Genomic DNA, 26,626 nt, shown 5'->3' with positions numbered 1-26,626 from the left:
TGTAAAATTGTGAGGGGTAGGGTGCCATCAAGCCAATTATTGTGTTCTTAATAAGATAGAGGTATTTCTAAATATGCATATACTCTGTATTGTGCAGGTGCGTTTGCAGGTGTATAGTGATGAAATCTATTTTGGTTCCCATCAACTGCTGGAAATGTGACCCAAGAATAAAAAAAGTTCTGTTGTGTGCGTCAACAACAAATGTGACTGGACCCTCCCCCGGGCCCGTTAGGCCATGTGCCAGCAAATGTGCAGTAAGGGATGGTTGCATATTGACTGCAACTGCTAGCTGTTGTGTATTCGCCAAAGTGAATGGTAAATTTGTTCAGAGATAAGCATACCAAATGGGGATTAACATTTTAGAGTTCAAGCTTGAACAACCTCCAGCGTCAGATAGGTGTTCCCTACTTAGTTAAGGAGGAAATCCTCAATACCACGGACATCTCCGTATATAGTACTGAGGTGTCTTTGTATGTAGTGAGACAGAGATACTCAGGAGGACCCAAAAATTTGAGTCTGAGCAAACGGTGGCGGCGCAGTGTCACGTAGGCTCTCATTATTCTAATGAGACTACTGGATTTGAGTGGCAGAATCACCTGCGGTGTGGGAGACTGAGTCTTAACCCACGACAGGTGACACCTGTCGCCCCAATCCAGGTTTTTTGCTCCGGCTAACTAACGAACAAAAACATAGAGCTCGCTAGTTCATCTCTCTATAATAACACACTTTTTTAGTACCATATAATTGCTTTTTAAAGATTCAAGGAAGTTCTTTGCATCCTGTACACCCTGAAAAATATGGGCCTGACCTTTATGAAACACCTTTTCGTTTAGCTAGTTGCACAATGCCAGCTGGGGCCCCCAATCTCTTAAAATCATCTATAAGACCAATGAATTCATGACGCCAGTGCACAGCGGCAATAGACATGTCAGAAAACACACAGAAACTAAAATTATCACCAGAACTAAAGTTTCTCGTTCTTATAGCGTGAGATAGAATTTGTTCCTTAATCCTGTAGTCCCCAAAGTTTACCAGTATGGTGCGAGGGTATTTTGAATTTACAGCACGCATAGAAGGGATCCTGTGCGCCCTCATAATCAAGAGATCCTCTTTGTTCACAGCTTTTTCTGGAAGAATGCATTTATAGATGAGGTCCGAGACTACCTTGGTCACTGATGAAGACGATTCAATCTCTTCAGAAACCCCTATGAACCTCAGATTTGAGCGCCAAGATCTGTTCTACACCTCATCAAGCTTAAATTGTAATTCCTTGAGTTCCGACTGGATCTGGGATGTTGCAGACTCTAGTTGCTTTTTAGCATCCTCCAGATCTGAAACTCTCTGCTCTGCGTGGGATATCCGTGTAGAGAGATGGATTAAATGGGTATTTAACTGGCTAAGTTGAATCGTGATTCCCTTGCAAGCCTCCTCGTGAGATACTTTTATTGCCCAAAGCTCCTCCAGAATCTGGCCCATCATATCCTCCATTGAAGAGATAACAGTTATGCTGCCCGCAGAGCTGGCCGGAACGTGGGTGGGCGGAGTAGAATAGAGAACCTGTAGGAATATATTTTCATTAGAGGATATCAAGTCAGGTATTGCCTGCAAGAACCTTCTGATATTAGATTTGATGCCGTAGTGGAAAGTGCTGCCATGCGGATTTTCTTTAGTCAAAGAGATTTCTCTCACTTTTCCTCTCTTTTTCACCTTTTCTTTTTCAATTTCTTTTAATGCCCCCTTGATATTGCCGCTATTAGTAAAAAACAGAGGATATGCAGACTTATCTTTGAGCTGTTGAGTATTACTAGGTAAGTCGAGGGGGAGGGTAATGGGTGCTGCTGGACTAGCTGAAGTTGCCTGGAAATCGCTGGTCTGTTTGCTGAATACAGGAATGGAGGGTTGAGATAATTACTCGATGAGCTGAGTTGGCAGCAGTATCGCTGGTTCTTGACCTTCTAATGGGCTGGACCCAAAAAGTACTGGAGGGGTACCTAACAGATCCTGCAGCCCCTCAGAGTCTCTTGAGGATCCACCTAGGTCCTGTTGGCCCGATCAATGTCTTTGCCTTCTCATGGCAGGAGTCAGAGTCTTGGGTTTAAATACTTTAGGAGTTTTTCCGATTGTCCGTGCCTTAGACCCTGCATCCTGTGCCATGCACTTCATTGTGAGGTAGAGAATGCTTGCAGGTGATGCTGCTATCGGGAGAGTCACTGAAAGGGAGGAAGGGGGGGACAACAACCTCATCCGCGTTAGCACAGACTGCTTCCGTTGCACCCTTAGCTCCACGATCGCCCCTGCTGAGCCGTCTAATGCTGCTGTAGCGGGTTGCTCAATCTCTATAGCTCATTTAGCAACTAATTTGAGTCTTCTTCTCTCCCCCTTTACACTAGCTCAGAGATTATTATTTGCTCCACACAGTCAAGGAAAAAAAGTATTTGTATATATGAGCATAGGCTGCCCTCCACCTTCCGGGATTGCCAAGACCCAGTGCCTATTTTACTAATCTTGCTCCATGCTCACTGGTCGAAGAGAAGGGACAAGCTGAGCACGCAAGCAGGGTACAATCGGGGTATTTTTTCTTCACACTGTTGTTTCCTTCACGCTATTGTTCTGCCTCCAATGAGCCATATACAGTCATATACAGGGTGCCACCACTGGTGCTAGTGTAGTCTGATTATGTGGTACGATGTGGCTGAACATAGCCTCGTAGGGCAACATGTAAAGCCTCCTTTAACTTCAATACAGAAAAAACATTATATTCCATAATGTTGTTTTATTTTTGTCCCTCCTCCTCCCCCTTGCGTTAGTTCCAGAACTGTTTGCCTGCTCCACACATAAAAAAAAATGCTCAAACTCCTCCACCAGCCTCGCATTGCAGAGTCACTGTGCCCCAGCTGCTTATCTTTATGATTGCAGTCTTGCATGCCTCTAAGCCAAACGAGAGAGTGATTGCCTATTCAGGGCAGTAAAAAAGACAGCAGGTGAAGTCGGAGATTCCCCTTCTTCCTGCCTGTCATGCTGTCATGCTGTCATGCCACTGACTCCTCAAGCGTGGTGCTCCACAGCCCGCCGGCCGCATACCATCAAACGGAGAGCTGCACCTCTCCTAGTGCGCAGGGAGAGTTGAGGCCGCCGCGATGTTGCTCCTAAGAATCAGCGCGTCCACAAGCGTGCTCAGCCTCTCCATCTTGCTGCTTCCCGAGGCTCTCAGAAATTTTCAATTCTATTAAGGACACGGAGGCGAGGATTATGCTGTCTCCTTCTTTACTTACTCCATACAGCAGCCAATCATTACAGAGAAAAAACAATTACTACAATCCCCATAGGGCACAAGTCTAGCATCACGTGGCCCAATCACCACCCACACCCTCTGTCCATAAGAGTCACGACCTACAACGTCACTTCCTCTTTCTTTGGTTAGGTCCCTTCGCAAACAGTTAAAGTAAAAAGTTCTCAAAACTCCAAACTTGGTGTGAAACGAACTCCTCTGGAACCGAGATTCTTGAAGGATCGACGAACAGGTCCTTGAATAAATCCCTCAGAGTAGGAAAATGTGATCTCAAACGTTCTTCTGATCAGAACCTGAGGAAAAAATAATCATAAGGTAATATCTCGTACTAAGGCAGAGAAAAATATTTCAATGGCAATAGCAGTTCAGGGTGGGAAGAAATAATGTCTATTATATAATCAAAACATAATTACAAACATTTTATATTAACAACATTGTTTCTTAGGGAGGGATAATCCTCGCCTCCGTGTCCTTAATAGAATTGAAAATTCTTGACGCGTAAGCTAGAATTTTTTTAATTCTATTTCAGGACCGGAGGCTCCGATTATGCTCGTTTAAAGCTGATTAATAACCACAGAAGCAACGTCTAAAACAGGTTTTTATTAAATTTTCTAAATGTGGATTCCGACGACCAGTCTGCCGCTTTCATAATGTCCTCTAAGCGAGAACCTACAGCATATGTCTTGGGCGCCATTGCGCCTCTCACTGAATGAGCTTCAAATATGTTAATGTCTATGCCTGCTTCATTCATTAACCATTTAACCCATCGAGACAAGGTAGCAGATGAGACCGGTTTAAATGTTTTTTGCAGAGCTATAAGTAGCTGACCAGAGGTATCCTGTCTAAGAGGCTCTGTAGCCATTTCATTTTGTCTTAAGCATTGAACCACACAAAGTTTTGGGTTATCTGAGAATGCTGGGTAAGATACCGACCTGCAATTAGTCTTTGTCCGTTTGGAGATGTTAAAAGTAACTCCTTCTGGTGAGAACACTCTACCTGTTAAGTCCAAGGCTTTGACGTCTGAGACGCGTTTACAGGAGATGAGGCATAGTAACATTGTCAATTTGGCTGAAATCTGTTTACGGGATAAAGAAATATTGTCTGGCCAGGATTCCAAGAACCTCAGTACAATGTTGACGTCCCACAAGACAGAATATTTAGTTTGGGGAGGATTGGATAAGCGAATACCCCTAAGTAATTTACATACTAACGGATGCTCACCCACCGGTTTCCCATCCAGGTGGTTATGACCAGCTGAAATGGCTGATCTAAAGTTGTTGACTGTTCTATATGCTAGGCCTGAGCCAGCTAGTTCAGCCAGAAAATTAACAATCATTTCAATATTTGATTCCACGGGATTGAGATCCCGTCTATCACACCAACTAGTCCATCTTCGACATGCAGATGTATATCTCTTGTGGGTACCTGCTGCCCAGGCTTGTTTGATGAATGACACAGCTTGCTGGGAAATTCCTGGGGAGTTCCATCTTGCCCTGAAACCTTCCAAGCCATCAATGTTAGTTTCAGTGAAACAATCATTGGATGTTGATGATTCTCTGGGTTCAAAAGGAAATTTGGGCGAGGAGGAATGAGAAGAGGTAGAGCGCAGGTTAACTGAAGGGCAAGTGGGAACCAAGGTTGAGCTCTCCAGCAAGGGGTCACTAATATGATCTCCGCTTTCTGGCGTCTTATCTGAGACAGTACTCTGGGGATCATTAAGAACGGGGGAAAGGCATATCCCCGAAACTTCGACCAATCTTGGAGAAAAGCATCGGTCGCTAGAGCCAGAGGGTCTGGGCGCCAGCTGAAGAAAGCTGGTATCTGAGTGTTGAGACGAGATGCGAATAAATGCACTTCGCACGGGCCCCAAGTTTTGGAGATCTGTTGGAATATTATCGGATCCAGTCTCCAGTCGCTGAAGTCTGTCAGGTATCTGGAGTTCCAGTCCGCTATCGTATTCTGGTCCCCTGGGAGATATTCTGCCATGATAGTCAGGCGGTGACTGAGGCAATAGTGCCAGAAGTTTTTGGCAATTTCGGCCTGGATTTTGTGCCCCCCAGTTTGTTGACATACCGCACTGCAGATATGTTGTCCATTCGTAGCAGAATGCAGCAGTCCGTCTTTTGAGGGGAAAGACTCCTGATGGCAAATGAGCCCGCTAGAAGCTCTAAGCAGTTGATATGAAGGGTCTGTTCCCAGGTCGACCAACGACCTTCAGTTACTATCGAGCCACACCGGGCTCCCCATCCCCAACGGCTGGCATCGGACTCTATCACAATTTCCGGGTGAGAGCCAAAAATTGCCCTGCCGTTCCAAGCTTCCATGTGTTGAAGCCACCAATAAAGTTCTGCTTTCACTTTGTCTGTCAGGGGAATCAGTTCTGAGTAGCTGAGACCCTGTTGGAGGTGTCTGATTTTGAGTCTCTGAAGGGCGCGGTAATGGAGAGGGGCTGGGAAGATTGCCTGAATCGAAGAGGCCAGGAGACCTACTATTCTGGCAATGTTCCTCAGGGAAATTATCTGGTTGGCTAAGGCAGCTCTCAGTTCTCTCTTGATGCCTCGGATCTTTTGAGGTGGGAGAATAAGAAGGGAACGGCTGGAATCTATCCTGAATCCCAAAAAGTCTATCACTTAGGAAGGAATCAATAATGACTTCTGCGCATTGATAAGGAAACCTAATTCCTGCAGAAGGTTGATTGTCCATATCAGATGTATCAGGAGTGTCTGGGGGTTTCTGAGCCAGCAGAAGGATGTCGTCGAGGTAAACTATGAGTCTGACTCCCTTGGATCTCAGTCGTTCCATCACAGGCCTCAATAATTTCGTGAAGCACCACAGGGCCGATGAGAGACCAAAGGGGAGAGCATTGAATTCCAGACAGTGTCCTTTCCAAAGGAATTGTAGGAATCTCCTGTGGGGGTGAAAAATGGGCACTGACAGGTAAGCGTCTTTGAGGTCGAGACGCACCATCCAATCTCCCTCTAGAAGAATGTCTCGTAACAAGTGGATACCCTCCATCTTGAAGTGTCTGTACAAAATCCAGTAGTTGAATTCCTTGAGATTTAGTACTAGACGGTGACCTCCTCCCTTTTTGTCTAAGATGGGGCTTAAGAAACCTGTTGGATGAGGGGAGGCATAGCTTACCGCCGCTTTGTGTAAGAGGTCTTGTACCTCTGCATCTATAAAAGTCTGATCTGTTAGGGAAAAATACATTTGTGTTGGGGGAGAGGTTTGGATCGGGGTTCCTATAAACTCTAGATGAAAGCCAGTAACTGTCTGGAGAATCCAAGGGTCTCCTGAAATTCTTTTCCAATTTTCTAGGAATAAGCCCACTCTGCCCCCAAGACGTACTTGAGAATGAGGAATAATGCTCACCTGAATAACTGGAGTCTTGGATTGCACCCTGTTGACCTCTGCGGGGTCCTCGTCTGTATCTGGGGCGTCCGCCTCGGTTGCGGGTGGGGTAGAAGGTGGTATCCGATTGGTCGGAGTACCAACTGTTCCTCCCTCTTGGTTGGGAATATTGAGAGCTTTGGTATGATCCGCGGCCGGGCATACGCCCTCCAAAACGTCCGGCCCTGGCAAAAAGGTTTAGTTTGAAGACCTTCTTAAGCGATAAGTGCGCCTTGTCGAGGAAGGAGAAGGTAGCGCAAAACTTTGCTAAATCCTTGATAAAGGACGAGCCAAAGAGGAGGCCATCAGCTGATGGACCGGCTTCGGAGGTCGCCAAGTCTGTTAGTTTGGGATCTATTCTCATCAGGATGGACTTGCGACGTTCCGACGACACCGCGCAGTTTGTGTTGCCCAGAAGGTAAAGCGATCTCTGGGCCCAGCCAATCAGGACATCTGTGTCCACGGGGGTATTTGATTGTTTGGCGAGGAAGGCCATGTCTAGGATTTTAGTCAAGGGGCCTGTGACGTCCAGTAGTTTGTCTTGGCAAATCCGCCATGATCTGTCCAAACCTTTTTTGGGGTCTTTGCCAATTTTTTTCATGAATGTGACCATGGTGGGGTCAGTGTCAGGAGTGTCCGTCACCTTTTCATCTACATCAGGTCTAGGGCATTCGGCAATAAGGCGTGAGCGGACTTCCTTGTCAAAACTTCTTCTGACATTGTCGTGTACGTATAATGCTACTTCGGGGGATGGGGTCCAGTTGGAGGCTCTAGGGTGCATGATTTGTGTGGGGTCGAAATCTAGGGTTTTAGTTGAGGAAGGTTCTTTCCTAGGTTTTTTGTTGGGGATAGGAGGGTCCGAAGCATCAGAGTCGCTGGTGTCAGAGTTGGAAGTAGAAGAGGACTGAGAGGAGTCTAGGTCCTTAGAGTTACTATAATTATGCTCGGAGGCATGTTTTTAAAATAATTTGTTAAATGCATCAGCATGAACACCAGAGATCGTGTTTTCAACTTCTTTCAGGTTTTTGGTTTTAGTTTTGCATTTAGATTTCTTCTCTTGGGAAGAGGATTGATGTTCATGATGCCAACCCTGGGATTTGGCGAAGTCAAATAATTGCCCTGAAAAGGGGCCCAAAGCTTTTATCAGGGCGTCATTAACAGATTGTTGCACTCTGTTATCTAGGGCTTCAACTAGGTTTACTTCTGGTTGGTTGCCCAAATCATCAGGGTAATACCCTGTCTCATTCTCACTCCATTGTGCCATAATGGAAAAAATATATGTATTGTTCTTCTAATAACAGGGGGAGTGTGAACCCCTGACAGGCAATCAGCAGCCCGAGTATAGCGTGGAGGGAGCTGCCTGCAATGAAGAAATCACTCTAGGCGGAAGCCTTATTTCATTTTACAACCCGTGTTCTACCAGGAACCGGGCGTCAGGGAGCAGAAACTGAAATGAGGCAAGGGATTAGAGAGGCGAACGCTCCGCTCGTCTGCAAATCGACATCAAAAGTGATGAGCTCGGCTCGAAACGCGCAAGCGAAGCGCGAGCGTCACAATAGAAGAAGGACTACACGGCCGTGTAGCGCTCCCGCTCCCACTCCACAGGGCTGAATAAAGGTCGGCGATAAAGCTGATAAAAATAAAAACTTTCAAAGTAAAAACACACGGATCAGCGCGAGCGGAATCGCGTTGCTACCCGACTATAATAAATAGATATTAAAGTCAGCATATAACATGTAAACACACAATTATAAAGAGAGTATAGAAAAAAGTCACTTATCTGCTGCAGAGCAGCAAAGAAAGAGGAAGTGACGTTGTAGGTCGTGACACTTATGGACAGAGGGTGTGGGTGGTGATTGGGCCACGTGATGCTAGACTTGTGCCTTATGGGGATTGTAGTTATTGTTTTTTCTCTGTAATGATTGGCTGCTGTTTGGAGTAAGTAAAGAAGGAGACAGCATAATCGGAGCCTCCGGTCCTGAAATAGAATTTTAAGATTTGATGTCATTGCTACGGATGAGTAGTAAAGGGAAGGAAAGCCTAGTAAGACAGTATCATGTGATAGGAATTCAGCTGTTGTTACATTGTAGAAGTTCAGACAGGATGCAGCATCTTTGATGCCAGTGAGCTGGATTCTTCCACTTGCAATTCTTTACCAGCATTAGGGAGTCATGTGGTTCATTCGTCTGCCCCCATGGTTTCTTGCCTGTGTGCTACGTGGTACACTGTAGGGAATGTAGCTTGTTTATCCCACATGGGCACGGGTGGCTCCTCTTCGGGGAACAGCAACTGTGCTGTGAAGATTGAACTGTGGTATTAGTTTGGCTTTTGATAATTGACAGTGGAATCAGTTAGAAGCAGTGGTAGGTAGTGGCTTTGACTGCCATCTTGTTCACCAGACAGCTGGGAAAATGTGGACCTTCTGTATAGGAACTTTACTTGCGATTCCTTCCTGCGGGTGTGTTGTGGAAGCCTTCTCCATTTTTAAGCCTTTGTTTTGTTCCATTTTCACCTGTCTTAGGACATTGTTTTACCTAGTTTGGCGCTCAGGTTCGTTGATCAGTCCTTTCATGTATTACATGTACGTTGGGCAATATTTGGCCTAGCCTGACGCATTTGGAAAGATGTGTGTTATTCATGTTTCTTTCGGTCTTGGACAAATGGGAGATAAGCCCACTGTGCTGTGCTGTTTAGCTCCCATCCCTGGACATTAAGTAGTGTCTGCTTTTTTGGTGTCTGTATTATAAAAATGTTAACTGAACTGTATTAAACCACATGTGAAGTGCACTGTCAGTGTTTCGCTCTTTTGTGTATGATGTGTACAGCTGGTTTCTGGTTGCTGCAACCTCATTTGCAAGGACTGCAAGGAGGAATAGTGGACAAGAGTGTAATGCTCATATTACCTCCTATAATCTTCAGTAAACCAAGTTCTACTCTTCCTTCTCACAGTCCCACGCCTATGTGGGAAAGGTTTCAGTGATCTGGTGATTCTTGTGGCTAGCTGTTGACGCAAAGAACACTGGGTAAAGGTCCCTTATAAACGGTAGCTCCACGCAGTTGAATTGTATTAGCATTTTGTCTGTCTCTTATTAATGTCTTGTCCATGGAGGATGAAAACTAATTTGCAAGGACTCTGTATCATGAAGATTACCGCTAAGTAATCCAGGAATGTTTATAATTATATGTAAACAATTAGGCTTCCTTTAATATCACATTCCACAATTCTCCTTACAGCGGAACAGCCTCAGATACCAGAAGCCTCATTTAGAGAGGAAAGTAGTTACCCTTCTAGTGGGACAGTGACATCACTTCTTATCTGCCTGCTATGCCAGTAATACCAGTAATGGACTGCACTCTGACTAGTGCAACATTGTATCAGTCTTTTCTGTAGTGATATGTACCCTACTTTAGAAGGGGCGGTACCAGAACTTCTCAACAGGACAGGCATCTTTTCAGTGGGGCAATACCAGTGCATCTCAGAAATCGATCTGATAATTGGTAATAAGAAATGAAAAGTACCAGCTCAGCTCTTCAGCTATCCAAGCTACTAATGGACAGTAGCAGTACTTCTCATAATACATGTATTGTCCTTGAGGGTCAGCATCATCACTTCCAAAACATTCAACAGTCAATATACTAGATGATGAGGCAGAAAAGGTCCCCAGTATGACAGTGTGCCTCTCTTCCTCGAGTTCCTCATTGTAAGTTTCTGTTGGTTTTTGATTTTCGTCTCAGCAAACACAGTTATTACCTGTTTGTTGGGAGGATTCTGTGGCATGGAATGAGACAGAGCTGGGCTCTGTGGTCTGGAGGGGCACAATGTGTACCTTCCTTTTCTGAGCACGATTATTGTCAGCTCACCGGGCTGTAGAAGACTGTTGTGGCAGCAACCGATTCTATAGGCACAACACGCATGTCTGCTACCAGGGAGAGTTGCCTACTGGCATCTACTGTATTTGAATTACCCCCTCTCCCCGCAGCCGGGCCTTTTACTCCATCCAAGTGGGAGATTGATGACATGCATTCTTGTAGCTTACACAGGTACAGTCGAATGTGAGTTGCGTGAGAGTACTTCAAGTCACTGCACCACCCCAGGAATCAATGTTGTTTTCTTGGATCAGAGTGCCCAAAACAGCAATGTGAATTGTGCGGCTGTTCCTGTGCACTCCTGATGTCCTTTTTATGGACCAGTCTATAGAGTGTGGGGAAGACAGGAAAAATAGTGTCCTTTTGAAGTGTAGGGAAAACCCCATGCCCTTTCTAGATCAATTTGGCTATTAGAAGTATTTTCTAAAGCAAGTGAAGTGGTGAAGCCTCACTTTCTTTTCTGTATTTCTTCTGATAGGAGACTTCCAAACCCACCCACATTCCTTCTGCCACTATGAGACAAAGATTCTAGCTGTGGTAGTCTGGGAGGATAAGCAAAATCATGAACTGCCTGAAACCGGCCACAGAGTTGGAATGTTCATAATACACAAACTCTGTAAGGAAACTTGTCATATGGTTGTATATAGGGCAGAACCTACAAACAAGTGTATCTAAATTCTGCCAAATCTCAGGAGACACTGCTTTGAAGGAAGAAGCTGACTGACTGCTGAGAATGGGTGCCCTTGCAGGAGGAAAACACTACCTGGAAGAGGAGAACTGACAGGAGCTGATGCAGGAGGAGTCCACTGCAACCCCAAAAAAGGATCTGCACTGTCAGGCACTTTGGTGAGGCCTATAGACCCTCTGGTCCTTATGGTGTGCACAGAATATGTCTTAGCTCTCCTAGAGATAGCAATCACACACTGCAGTTCTCTCATAGTAAGATGAAGCACCTTTAACTGCAAGACAACTGAAGAATCTTTGGCAATTGCATCAACAGAAACCAAGGCACCTCAAGAGGGTTGGTGCTATAACAAGATCACATACTGTAATTAGCGGTCTTTGCTGAACTCTGGTAGATCACTGCCATGATCCGGTGTTGGCTCTTAAAATAGTTTGTGGGATCGGTGTCTGCTGGGGTCCTAAGAAGACCCACCAGGGTGGACCTACCTACTACCTAACAGCACAGTCACAACAAGCCCTTGATCTCTCTTCTGAGACTGGAGCCTTACGTCTTAGCCATAGTTTGTGCTGCAATTCTATATGTGAGGCTAGCGAAATCAGCAGCATCTGTTCTGGGTAGTCCATGTGGGACATACACCACTTGGAGCCATGCTGCTATCGCTCTCAGCTGTCTAGAGTGGGCTGACCTGCTGCAAACTGAACAAACAAGGTGCAGTGCAAGCATGTAGCATTGCAGGGAGGAACGTTTGGGGGGATAATTTTCATATTAACAAGAATCTATCCAGGATTAGCTTTAGGCAAGGGTGCATGGGACCCCAGAAAGGTCTAAAGAGCACCATATCCACCGCTCCCACAGGAGAACAACTGATTATACCTTGCATTGACTATCTTTTACTGTAAGATTTGATCATTTGGTAGTAGGAAAGTAAGACCTGACCGTAGGGGAGTAGTCCCAACTAATACTAGCTGGCCCCCGCACACAGAGATTGTGACCTTGAATAATGTATACCATAGATCTGCCTTGTGTAGTTTATCCATTCAGTATTAGGTTGTATGTTAGAGGTAAAGTACTTTTAATTTAAATGCAAAAGCCCTGGCTGGACCTTGGTTTACTGACTACTGGTACATGTTGGACTGAATTCTGAACCTTTACTTCACATCACCTCCCTGAATGAGTCATGGACTGCTTGGCCTTGCTACCATAAGGTTCAAGTGCTAAAGTAATGCACTTGATTTGCACTTTCTAAAACTCAATTCCATAAATGCTTGCAGCTATAACACACACTTGCTAACCACCAGTTAGTGTTATCAGAACCCCAGAGCACAAAACATTCCATGTGATGTGATAGGACTACTGGGCACTGGTGGGATTTCCCATATATATTGCTCATTAATGATCAATGCCCCTGATAGGTTCAAAACCTTCAAAAGGAAATGGGAGGGATGAGTTGGGCAATTGGACGATGTTGACTTAAGAGATTCTCGGATGGGCCCTCGGATTATTGCCATCTCTTCCTGTCTCAAATAGATCCAACCAAAGTATCTACATGTGTCTTACTTCACATCTTGACACCTATGGCATGTCCACAGACTTTCCATTCTGGACAGCTTTTGTTGTACAGACCTTGATGCCGATTTATTTTATATGGTTTGGTCATGTCCTCATATTGCTCAATATTGACAGTTATTGAGAGGATTCTCACCTGGGTGCTGGAGACATTGGTGTAAATGTCTCCCAGAGTGCCCTGCTAGGTATCCTAGATGACTTTCGAGGAACCCATGGGGAACTTACTCTAGTAGAAATAGCTACAGTCTTGGCCAAAAGAGATATTGCTTGCAATTGGAAATATCTACACCCCGTACAATATCAGAATGGCAGACAGACATGCACTGGTGTGCAAAGTAGGAAGAGCCCATCTACCAAGGTATGGTCTGTCCCCATAAACTCTCTAAAATCTGAGGACGTTGGTGAGATTACTTTGGGTTGAGCTCTCATTTAGGTGTGATGTAATGATGTCTATAGACACACATATCTGTAGCAGTGATGTAATAATTGGATGACATGTTTCGTATTGTTTGTTAAAAAAAGATGCTCTTGATGTTCAGTTTTGGGCTAATTAGTAATGTAGAGTTCCAAAACATCAGTGGTAAAAGGTCTTGATTGTTACAATCAGAGCCTATTAGCCCCGTCTGCCATGAACTGCTATGATTGCATCTCTGCCTATGGGAGACACAATGCAGAGACCAACAGCAGCCTGAAAATCGCCACAAGAATGCATGGAAAGTCCCCATCTGACTTCTGCCAGCCTGCTATGTCAACCCTCAACTCATTGGCAACCTATATTAGCTTTCATTGACTACAGATCCCACAGTGCAATGCCAAGCATTCACACAAATCTACTGTGCAATACTTTCAATATTACTAGTCCTTCATTCTGTTCCACAACACAGGATTCTTTCTTCTGGGGCTTGTGAGACAATGGAATTACACACACCTGTGACTGTTATGGTGACTGTGAGTCTAGGTATGCTGCTTATTTCACACCGCTTTTGCCTAAAGCAGCTTGTTCTTGCATAGATGTTTGAACCTTTGTGTATCAAAATCATGTCTGTTTGCAGACCAATTCCGGTCTTTCTTCAAACTCATGTCCTGTTCCAGTGTAGCTTACTGCACCTTTCTTTCAGCCCGCATTATATTTTGCTTTAGTCTCTTTTCTTTGTTTAGTCTCTAGTCAGGTGCCGCCTCTTGGCTGCCTCCTCTCTAATTTATTTACTTATATAGTTTGTTCTTTCTTTTCCTGCTACCATTTGCGTTTGCTTCTTTTCTTGTACCACTGTTTCGATCTTGGTGACCCTTTGCTCATTTCTATTGTTTTTGTCTTTTGCTCCTGTATTCTCTTCCCAGTCTTCTTGTTTCTTTGTGTTGGCTCCCTGTTTTATCTTTCCAATCCATGTGTTTCCCCTATTGCAGTTTCTAGTTAGTCAGTCCCTGTCTCTTGCTTTTCTCAGATTCTAGTCTGCTTGGTATTGTTCTGATGTATTTAGTCTCCAGCTTTGCCCTGCATAGATTGTTACACTTTCCCGGTATCCCTGTGCTTGTTCTACCCTGTTCACTCTCCAGTTGTTCCTTAATACTATGCTCATGTGTTTACTCACATGTTTGCTACAGTTTTCAGGTTCTTTGTGCTTTCCTTACTCTACTCAGTCTCTAGTTTTGCCCTTTTACCTCTCTAGTTTCATGCACGCACTCCAGTTATCTGTGCTTATTTACTTACAGCAGTTCTCGCTCTGCTGCTTGCCTTGTACACCTCTTGGGTTCTTAGTTCTTGGCAAGTGGACTGTTTTGCTCTTAACTGTGTAGAAGTGAATTCCTTTCACATAGGGTCTGGCTACTGGATTCTAGGAGACCACCCTTTGTCTTGTGTTACCTTTAGTCTTAAGTGCATGTGACAGTGTGATATTGTTGTTTTAGGAATCTCTACTGTATTTCCAGCTGGACACGTAGGGGGCATTTTGTATATACAACTTCAAGTCTGGTTTGTGCTCTAGGTTCAAGTGATGTTTTGCAGAATGACTATCTGTAAAACCACCCTGCACAGAAATATTGAGTTTACCTAACACTGTGGTAAGTTCTGGGTCTTACCTGTGTACAACCCTATTGGTAATCACTGTGTTAATAGATGTGTTAGTTTGTTTTTTTACTTTGTCGTCTTTGTTGTGTTTCCATCATTTACCCTTTTTGGGGCTGCTTTTCCCAGGTGTGTCATTGCCTCCTCTTCTTTTTCAGTTCACCAAATCTCCATTCTGTTATGTGATATTTTATGATATTAAGGGGAGCTCCACCTGACTCCTATGACATTAATCTTTTAAAAACGTTTTCCCAGTAGTAAAGGGCAACACCAGAGAGTACTTCATGTGACTGTGGTAACCCAGGAACCAATTTTGATTTCTCAAATCAGAGTGCACAAAATAGAAATGTGAATTATGGAGCTGTTCCCGAGCACTCCTGAAGTCTTTTTTATGGACCGTTCTATAGAGTGTCGAGAAGATAGGAAAAAGAGGGTCCTTTTGAAGTGTAGGGAAAAGCCCATGCCCTTTCTAGATCAACATTTTGCTACTAGAAGTGTTATCTAAAGCAAGTGAAGTAGTGAAGCTGTCATGTTGCTCTCATTATAACAATGAGACTATTGGATTCTGGCGGCAGCACCACATAATTGTGGGGAACTGAGTTCAATTCCACACTGTTTGTCAACTGTTGGACTTACCCTTATGGCCAGCTAGCAGTACCTCACCAGTGCCCTTGGGTAGAGGTGATTTGTGGCAGCTGTGCACATGACATTCTGATTTCTCAGGGAAATGGTGCTGGAACAGATCTAATCCTATTCTCTCAGTTACATTCATCTCACACATGCAAAGACAAACAGAAGCAGGACTTGGTTCAATGGATTTTATTGAATCAACTGCATCCTAGATAAAAAGGTATGTACTGCAGTAATAAGGATAATGAAACACAATAATAGCAGTATAGTGACAAAGAAAGTGAATCATAAGAAAAGTCCCTCCATAGTGTCACAGTGGTAAGTGTCAGAATTCCTATCTACACCACTACGGTTCTATACTAGAGCACAGCAGTATTAGCCCTAATCTGCCCTTCAGGACCCCTTAGCTGAATATTGTAGTAGCGAAGAGGGCTGTTGGACTACCAAGAGTCTTCTTCCATGTAGGCGGAAAAAATGTTTAATCTCAACTACTGGTTGGAATTTCCCTAAAATGTATAGGGGGCAGAGGAGTGTTTTTATAATAAAACATCTGATGTTCTAAAAAAAACTGCTGTAATGTAAAAACGCATATGTTTCCATGAAATGACAGGGGATTGTGATGTTCCACTTTGTACTGACAACATTATCGTGTGCAGCCTAGAGCAAGCACAGAGTGAAGATGTTGTGCTAAGAAATGAACACAATTTGTAGGCTAAAAGCGTAATGGAGGGGGGCGTGGCCAAGATGGTGGCGCTCCGGTCACGAAAGGTTTTCTCACCTCTTTATTTGACTCTCTCAGGATGGATCTGCAGGAGCTGCGTAGAGACATTTCCCAGGAGATGCGGGATATGCGAGCGGACATTACGTCGCTCGGGGAAAGGGTATCGAGTATGGAAGACAACAAGATCTCCCGGGGGTAAGAAGTCGAACAGCTGCAACAGGAGGTCTTGCGTCTTCGTGAGCAACAGGAGCTTCTGCAGATTGCGACGGAGGATTTAGAAAACCGCTCTAGAAGGCACAACATTCGGATCCGGGGAGCCCCAGCTCGGGGGGAAGGGGGAGACATTAGAGAGTTTGTCACGGCGCTTTTCTGCTTCATCCTGGGTCCCGATGATACACAAGAGATCACATTGGACCGGGTCCACAGAGCAGGTCGGATGGGGGGGGGGGCAGTGAGCGCACTCCTGATAACTTAGCGTGTCTGCACAATTTTATGACCAAAGAAAGTATTCTGCAGAGAATGCGCAACCTCCCTCAGGTCCAGTTTAGAGGGCACACGCTACAGCTGTTCCAGGACCTCTCACTGCGGAAATTGCAGAGGCGACAAGAACTTAAGCCCATCACAGAGCACCTTCGGGCGCATTCTACGCCCTACACCTGGGGTCACCCCTTTCGCCTTGTGTTCTGCTGGGGAGACCAGCTGCGCCAGGTGAAATCTCTGCAGGAAGCTCGGGGATCCTAAGCTTGGAGAAGACGGAGCGGAGTGCCGGGCCGCGCGAAGAAGCTGCTTCCGAGGACCGTCCGCGATGGAGGCGGAAAGAGAAGAAACGGAGGCAACCGAGGCCATCTACGACCGAACAAGCGCTGGAGAAACAGTCTGTATTGAACAGCCTCGCGGCGGGGACAAGTGCCTAGATGCAGACAGTCCCTGAGGGTCGTTGCAGTGGTCTGGAGTCATTTGGGAGTGTTGGTGAAGTTGCTGGGGTTGGGCCTGGGCGGTGGGGTCTCTGGACGCCAAGTGACAACCTTGTGAGGTGTGGTCGACCCCTGTCTGGAACTTGCCTCTTCTTGGATGTTTGATAGAGGACTTGTGTGAGTTAGATGTACACCTGTTGTGTACCTTTTTTTATGTTGTTGTGCTTCCCCTGGAAATCTTGGGTGCCCGAGACATGATTACTGCTCTTTTGGGGGTAGGCCCTCCCCCGGGTAGGCCGCGGAGGCTGCCCATGGGTGGAGGTTCATCCCCTCAATTACTCATGTCCTTTAAGTGTCTAAGCCTTAATGTTTGGGGGCTTAATAGTCCCTCCAAGAGGTTGGCAATCCTCTCTGCCCTAGAAAGATCTGAGAGCCATATATGTTTGCTACAGGAAACGCACTTGTTGTCCACAGACACTTATCGCATGCGCTCCAGGTGGTTTCCCCTACAATTTTGGTCTTCTGCTCTTACGAAGCATGCTGGGGTGGCGATCTTGATCTCGAGGGCCTTTCCTGGGGAGGTAATTGCCAAGCTACATGAGGTCAGGGGTAGGTTCCTGGCCATTTGAGTGCGTGTCGAGTCATTCCACTTCACAATTGCCACATTAAATGCCCCCCAATTAACGGCAAGAATCATTCATGAGACAAGCTATATCCCCCATCCTCTCTACACTGGACAGGGCTATACTTATAGGGGGGGACTACAACATGGTTATGGACAATGATTTGGACCGCTCTGGACACCGCTGCGGGCCGACGGGGGCGCTGACTCCAGCGGGGCGACAGTGGCTGGCTAACTGTGACTTGGAGGACGTCTGGAGGAGGACGCACCCGACTCTCCGGGACTATTCATTCTACTCTGCGTCCTCCAAGACTTACATGCCCATAGATTTTTTCCTGCCCTCCTCAGAGCTTAGTTCTCGAGTCAGAGAGACCGTCATTGAACCTCGGGCCTTGACAGATCATGCCCCTATTACCTTGGTGGTCCTCCTTGATGGTGGGCGAGCTGGGGTCCCAAGTTGGCTTTTTAGGGATGCCATACTACAGTCCCGGTCGGTGGAGGAGGCGCTGCAACAAGCCATTCTTGACTATCTTAGTCACAATGACGATGGGAGGACTAGCCTAGAGACACTTTGGGAGGCGCTGAAAGTTGTCGTCCGGGGGGAGGTGATATCACTCTCGGCCAAGGATAATAAAGCTAGGAGAGAGCTGAGAGCGGTGTTAGAACAGAAAGTGTCAGCTTTAGAACACTCTCACAAGCATACGGGCACCCCAGGGTGTGGAGGGAATTGAAGAAGGCACGCCACCAGCTGAAACGGCTCGATTGGGATCGGGCGGAGTATGCAGTTGCCCGCCTTAAACATAAATTCTACATAGGGGGTAATCGCTGTGGGAAACTCCTTGCCCATATATTGAGAGCCCAGCGACCGGCCAATGCTATAAAGATGGTGTGCTCCCCTTCTCGGGGTGAGGTACGGACAGATCTGCAAATAGCTGAGGTGTTTGCTGATTTTTATATAGAGCTGTATGCGGCGGATGTGGGGAGCGGCGCGGACCCTGCCTCTTATCTCGCGGATTGTAAGATTGCCCCGCTCCGTGAGCAAGATGCGGCCTCCCTTGACCAGCCTATACGAATAGAGGAGGTGATCGCGGCGATTTCTCGCCTTACGGTTGGGAGGTCGCCTGTCCTGACGGCTTTACTGTGCTTTTCTATAAGACCTTCTGCCCGGAGTTGGCCCCGCTTTTGGTGCGGCTCTTTAACCCCTTCTTAGTAACAGGATCCCTCACGCCTAGCATGCTAGAGGCTACCATTATGGTCATACATAAGCCTAGGAAGAATCCGGAGGACTGTGGTTCGTACCGCCCTATCTCGCTCCTAAATATTGATGCCAAGTTGTTCACGGGTATTCTAGCGCAGCGCCTTAATCCCTATATGCTGGGACTCATTGACCCGGATCAGACGGGCTTCATTCCCCATCGACAGTGCGGAGACAACACAAAGCGGCTCTTACACTTAATAGACAAAACTAATAGATCCCATAGGGAGGCGCTCCTCCTCTCCATTGATGCGGAGAGAGGGTTCGATCGGGTGCATTAGCCCTATCTCTTCCGGGTGCTGGAGTGCTTTGGGGTTGGACCGGCGTTTCGGACCTGGATTCAATGCATTTATCGTGCGCCTACGGCCACGGTCCACGTGAATGGGACTTTGTCGCTTCCGTTTCCGATAGGGCGGGGGACGAGGCAGGGGTGTCCGCTCTCCGCACTACTGTTTGCGCTTTATATGGAGCCCCTTGCTCAGTGTCTCCGCGATGATACTCATATTTCCGGCGTCAAGTTTGGGGGAGACCACCACCTCATTAGTCTGTATGCTGATGATGTGATTCTCACGCTGGCGGATCCCATGGTCTCACTGCCTGCGCTCATGGAGGCCCTTAGCGCGTTTAGCGGGGTATCTGGGTTTAAAGTGAATATACAGAAATCTCAAGTCTTAAGTTTGTCAGTTCTACCAGCGCATGAGGAGGCCTTACGGGCTCGATACCCCTTTTTATGGTCAACGTCCCATGTATCTTACCTGGGCATTGCCCTGGCAACATCAGCGGCAAGAACTTCTAGCATTAACTATACTTCCCTATTTCAGGAGATACTGAGGGACCTGGAGAAGTCGGGGAAACACAAGCTGTCCTGGTTCGGCAGGGTCTCCGCGGTCAAGATGATAGTCTTACTGCGCGTACTCTATGTGTTTCAGACGCTCCCTCTGACCCTGCCGCCACGTACCATAGCAACGCTCCAGTCAGCGATCTTGAAATTCGTATGGGGGGAAAGCCTGCTCAGATGTCGCGTCGTGCTCTGTATCGGCCTAAGAAGGAGGGGGGCCTAGCAGTTCCTTGCCTGCTGAGGTATTTTCAAGCAGCCCAGCTGCGCTACCTGCTGGAGTGGAGTCGACCGCTCACCGAAAAGCACTGGTGTTTTATGGACCAGGTGGTGGCCGGGCTCATATTTGGAAGGAGCCCTGGCTCCGGCGTAGGCATAGAGCGTCGGGGCTTTATTCCTCTCTGGTTACGGGTACGACACTCCGGTGTGGGATGTGGTGGCGGTGAAGCAGGGTTTGACGACCTTCCCCTCCCCGATGTCTCCGATTTGCGAGAACCCCGACTTCGCCCCAGGTCTTCAGGTGGAGCGCTTCCGGCGCTGGTACGAAGGGGGCTGCAAAAGGGTTGGCATATTTGATGCGGATGGAGTAATTCCTTTTGACCAGATGAGGGAGACTTATGGGGTTACGGAGGCAGACAGGCTGACGTACTACCAGGTCTGGCACTGGGTCCTCCAGCCGGCAACCAGGCCGTTGGTAGCTAGACCGCTCACACTGTTCGAGAAATGGCTTCTGGGAAAGAAAGATAACAAATGGATGATATCAGAATTGTACAAACTCTTGCAGGCGGTGCCGCGGCTCGCTAAAACCAAGGGGCAGAAGAAATGGGAGGAAGAGTTAGGGAGGGAGCTAACAGTGGAAGAGTGGATGAGTGTTCACTATAGAGCACATCACACAGCTTACAACATGTCAGGGACAGAGACCGCCTACAAGCTCGCCACTTACTGGTACTATACCCCGGCTAGTGTGCATGCATGGGACTTCGCTAAGTCTGACCTTTGCTGGAGGGGATGTGGTAGCACAGGCACACTTATTCACCTGCTATGGCATTGTCCCAAGTTAAACAGATACTGGAAAGGCATTCTTGATGATATAGACAGAGTATTCCAGACAGCGATTCCTAGATTGCTGTCATATGTTATTCTGGGCTTACCCAACCCTCTTACCTTTCCTCTTCGCTCGCAGAGAGGATGGCAGATGGCTCTGGCTCCTAACGCAGCGCTACAGGCGATACTAGCTCTCTGGGGATCGGACAGGGTCCCCACTTATACCTCCTGGCTTCATAAGCTTTGGTTCATCTTGGCAATGGAGAAACTAACATTGGCGTCTAGGCAGAGGGTGGGAGATGTTGGTAATATTTGGAGACCGTTCATTCGGATTCTACCCACAGAATTCAACGAATTGACTTGCCCTGCATACTTAAGGGTGCTGGGCTGCTGGGGGAAGCCTGATGGTAGGAGGCTAGCTGATGCAGAGGAGAGGGGATGGGGCTCGGGCCTCTCTTGGGGAGTGGGAGACAAGGGGGTGGGTCAGAAAGAGAGGCACTGCTGGGGGCTGCAAGGGGAAGCACAGTTTTGTGTTTTCGTTTGTTTTTGAGTTTCTAGTTCCCTCATGGACCGGACTGTCTTGCCATCTGGGTTACGGGCGACGGCCCCCAAGGGATGGGCTCTGGAGATAAGAGAATGTGTTTCATTATGTCTGTTGGCTTTCTTTACAGGCCCGTTTGTTAGCATGTGTGGCAGGATTTCCTTCTAAACTTGATTGCCGGCCGATTCGGATGTAGGCACAGAGCTCTGTATTTGGTCCGTCTATGTTATATACCAATAAACAGATTTGATCCATAAAAGTGTAATGGGTAAAAGAATAAAAACATCACCACAAAATAAGGTTTCTGCTAAAATAATAAAATTAATTATTTTCTAGGTGTCTGTCAGATGACGACAGTATGTACTACAGATACCCTCATGGGGTGTGGTGGGCTACGCCCTGGGTGATAATGCTCCTGATAAATTAATATTAAACTCAGAGTATGCCTTTAGGAAGAAAGTTTATTTTATTTTCAGTTTCTTCTTATTTTTAGGTTACTGTAGGATACTCTGAGGGTAACGTCCTTCTTATGTTCTTCTTTGTCTCTCCTCTTTAGATTTTCAGAAGGTGGTGGTGATCCAGGCCTCCCTCAAAGGAAAGAAGATAAAGAGGACTCTTGGTCATGTAAGTGCATAATGTTTTTATTTTAAGATTAATTATTCAGGGAGGGAAAGTCCAGTGCATGTGAGAGAAGGGGGATGGGGTAGTGCCCAATCCTAAAAACACCCCATGGGTAGGATTTTGTGGCTACGGGATATCTCCCTTAGGCAGCCTCTCCTTTATGTGGACTTTCTTTCCATCCCTCTTTTCCTGTTCTCTTAGGCCACAGTGCCAGCCATGGCCACGTACCTTGTCAAGCTACGTCCCTCCTGAGACGTGGCTGGAGAAATCCTGGTGGTTTCCGGCTCCGGGGCCCTTCCTTGTGGGGTCTTCTTCCTCCTGTCTCTGCTGCAGCACTGTCTTCTTCATCCTCGCGTCCTCCTTCTGCTTGTCCCCATTCTCCTTTGGCTTCTCCACGTCCTCCTTCTGCTTCTGGGCCGTCTGCACTCAAGGATTACTTCCGGGTGAGCCATGCCTCTCCTGAGTGCCCCCGAGGTACTCTTGTAGTGGCCCTGGGGTAGGATATGGAGGAACACCGTACCGTGCCTCGGACTGCTCTCCGTAACAGGAGGCCATCGAGTCCGGACGTTTGGACCAGAATGAACTGGGACTTCCGGATAGAAAATTAGCTGAGGTTTGTTGTAAACCCGGGTTATGAAGAGTCTGAAAAGAAAAGGGTTGTAGGACTAAGAACCACCTCAGAATTAGGAGATTGCTGTTTTTATGTCTTGCTAGCCAGATTAATGGGGCATGGTCCGTTAAGAGCTTAAATGGTGTGCCCAACAAGTAATATTGCAATGCTTCTACAGCCCATTTAATACAGGGACATTCTTTCTCGATGATGGGATAGTTCACTTCCCGAGGTAACAGTTTGCGACTTATGTAAACAATAGGATGTAGATGTTCAGACTGATCCCTTTGAGACAAAACCACACCGAGACCCTGGTTTGAGGCGTCTGTTTGAAGTACAAAAAGTCGTGCAAAATTCAGACATTTTAGGATAGGGTCTTTGCAGAGACTATTTTTTAGGTATTCAAAACTGGTTCCCTCTTCTTCTGTGAGTGCTGATATCATATTGGGTCGATTGCTCCTTAATAGATCTGTTAAGGGGGAACCCTTACCTGCAAATTGTGGAATAAACCGTCGGACTCAAGAAGGACCTCACCTCTTTTTTTATGGTGGAGGAAGCTATTGCTTTGATGGCTGGTACCTTTTCTAACTGTGGTTTCATGGTTCCCTTTGAGATTGTATACCCTAAGTATTTGATGGAGACTCTGGCCAAATGGCATTTTTCTGGGTTTGCTGTTAAACTGGCATGCCTTTGGGTATTCAACACTTGTTGTAGGTGCTCTCAGTGAGAACTCCAAGAGGGGCTGTGGATCACAATGCCATCCAAATAAGCAGTTGCGTAGGGTTTATGTTTCTGTGACAGAAGATCCATTAGGCTCTGAAAAGTAGCTGGAGCACTGTGTAACCCAAAAGGCATCAAGTGATACAGAGCTGAGGGAGTGGAAAAGGCTGTTTTTTTTACGATCTGTATCCGCTAGAGGTACCTGCCAATATCCTCTGGTTAAATCAAGAGTTGACAGGTATTGTGCGGTTCGTAATCGTTCAATTAACTCATCGACATCTGGCATGGGATATGAGTCAAACTTGGAAATGGCGTTGAACTGTCGAAAATCGATACAAAATTGGACACTGTTATCCGGTTTTGGAACTAATACAACAGATGCACACCGGGGGCTTTGGGAAGGTTCAATAATCTCAACGTGTAGCATTTTTGTCACTTTCTCTTATATGGCGACTCTTCTACCCTCAGGGATCCGGTAGGGTCTGAGCTTGACCACTTTTCCTGGCTCTGTCGATATCTTATGTTGAAAAACAATGGTTTTCCCTGGAGTAGGTGAAAATACATCTCAATAGTATTTAATCAGTTTCATTATTTGTTCGGTTTGGGTTTTCTACAAATTGTTTTCTATCAGGGGGATTGTGCCCTGGGCATTTGGTTTGGTTAGAGGAAACTGGATTTCTAGGGGCTGAGTTAGATTGATGAGAGAGAGACAGCTCCCCCTTCTGGTGAGGGTTTTTCTTCTTCTGCCAGCCACTACTTCAGGAGGTTAATGTGGAATATTTGTTTGTTTTTTCTAGTGTTTGGTATCTCTATTCTGTATGTTACGTGAGTGAAGCGTTCCCGGACTTTATAGGGTCCCTGCCATTTTGCCACCAGCTTTTTATCAGTAGTGGGGAGCAGTATAAGGACTTGGCTACCAATGAACAGCTCCCTAAGTTTACTTGTTCGGTTGTATAGGCGTTGTTGTTTATCCTGATTGGCTTGGAGATGTTGGTGGACCTTGTCCTAAAGGGTGCCTTATCTATGTTTAAGGTCCCTGGTATACTCTAACAGATCCTTGCCTTTGTCTTCCTCATCCTCTCATTGTTCGGCTGCAATGTCTAACAGACTCCTAGGTTGTCTACTGAAAACCAGCTCAAAAGGGGTATATCCTGTAGATGATTGAACATGTGTGCGTATTGCGTAAAGCACTAACTGAAGTTTCCTATCCCAGTCCCTTCCAGCATTGGAAATTGTTTTTTTATGGACGGACTTGATGGTACGATTATACCTTTCAACTAAACTATTTGTTTGTGGATGTTAAACTGAGGTTCTCAGGTGTTTATTATCCAGCAACTAACAGACTTCGGTCATTAGTTTTGACATAAAGGATGTCCCTTGATCGGTCAACAACTCTTTAGGGAACCCCACCCTAGAAAAGAACTCGACCATGGCTTGAGCTATGGGTTTGGTGGTCATGCTTTTCAGAGGAACCGCTTCTGGACGTCGAGTTGCATAATCAACTATGACTAGGATATACTGGTACCCTTTACTGGAGGTTACTAAAGGGCCTACCAGGTCCATTCCTACTTGTGAGAAGTGTACCTCTATGATTGGGAGGGGCTGTAGTGGAGCTCAGGGTAGATTATGGGGATTAGTTAGTAAACAACGTGTGCACGAAGCACCGGGCCAATAAAAGCGGGGCAATAGGTGTTTCTCTGTCTTCTCCCTACCATAATGTCCTCCTAAGGTTTTGTTATGAGCTAACTGGAGGACTTGAGGGTTAAAGGGGCATGATTCTAGGAGTTGTTTCTTTTTACCCTTTGAGGGATTTTACGTTCCTATATAAGAGCGCACGTGTTTCCGAAAATAACACTTCTACCTGTTTAAATGGATCTCGGACTACTTGAACCCAGGCATGTCTCAGTGGGGTCTTCCCTCTGAGACAGCCGAAAGTTGCTGAAGTTTTCTTCCAAGGCTTAATTTGAGGAGGAGAAGGATAACAGGTTAGCAGGGTTTTTTATCACATACGTTTCCCCTAGACATTGTTGTGTCTATTTCAGAGGGCACCCACTTACTGTTATGTAGCTGATCGGACAGAGGTCTCTCTATAGGCTGTGTATAAGGGGGTTGTATGTTAGATGCCTTTTCTATTAAGTAAGCGACTGTTGATAGTCAGTCCCAACCACTAGATCTTCCATGAGCTGAGGTATAACACCCACCTCTTAATCGCGCTTTTTGTCCTCTCCATTCTAGGTCTGGCACTGCAAATATTCTCGTCTGCCCGTGTACACAGGTAATGGTGGCTTTTTCGTTCTCCCTCCACTGATGGGATCGCACCCATAACGAGTTTACCACTGAATATCGACATCCTGAGTCTACAAGAGCCCTCACCCGCTTATTGTTTAACAAAAGTTCAATCAGATAATCTGGCTGTTTGGTAGCGGCAAGGAAAACTCTGCCCTAGGATACCCCCACTTCCATGGGTTCAGGGATTGTTTGTTTTTGAGTCCAGTGCCCTGCAATATTTCCCCAGTCACTGCACTAGAAACACTGAGGGGTTTGCTGTATTTCCTTTCGACTAGGATGTTCCCATCTAGGGCCTCCCGGATTCCCTTGTAGTGAATTGCTTTACCTAGTTGGGGCTTTTCATCCTCCGAGACAACTGGAAGAGCTCTGGGGAGCCCCTGGTTTTTGTTCATATGAGTGGTGAAATGTACAAGCTAAGTCTATTGCTTTTTGGGTCATTATTTCTGTGTTCAGTCTTGTCCCCCTGTTTAGGGGAGGACCTCCAGGAACTGTGCCAGGACCACTCTGTCAAATAGCTCTTTCTTATAGGATTCATAGTGTCATAGCCATTTGAGTGCCAAATCCTGGATCCAGTAGAAGAGTGCCCTGGGATTGTCAGACGCAACCCACTTCTCTTTCCTGAACTTCCTTCTATAGTGTTCTTTATCATCACTTAGTCTTTCCAATATCGCAGCCTTATCTTCCAAATATGGGGTCTCTTCCCCCTGGGTTAGGAACCTGATATGCTGTCTGTAGTTCCCCTGTTAGTAAAGGGGCTATGTATTGACCCCATCTTTCTTTTGGCAGGGTGAAAAGGACGCCACCCTCTCAAAGTTAACAAAAAAAGCATGGCAGTCTTCCCCTGTCTTATACTTTTGTAAGACTGAACTCATGACAGAGGGATGTACTTTGGAACTGGTAATAGTTTCAGTCAGCTTCTGTACAGTGTTCTTGTGTACCAATTGACTATTGGCTATCAGAGTTGT

Source organism: Pleurodeles waltl, chromosome 3_1 (genome assembly GCF_031143425.1).
Source record: "Pleurodeles waltl isolate 20211129_DDA chromosome 3_1, aPleWal1.hap1.20221129, whole genome shotgun sequence".
In the NCBI taxonomy this organism is placed as follows: Eukaryota; Metazoa; Chordata; class Amphibia; order Caudata; family Salamandridae; genus Pleurodeles; species Pleurodeles waltl.
This window is presented reverse-complemented; position numbering follows the sequence as displayed.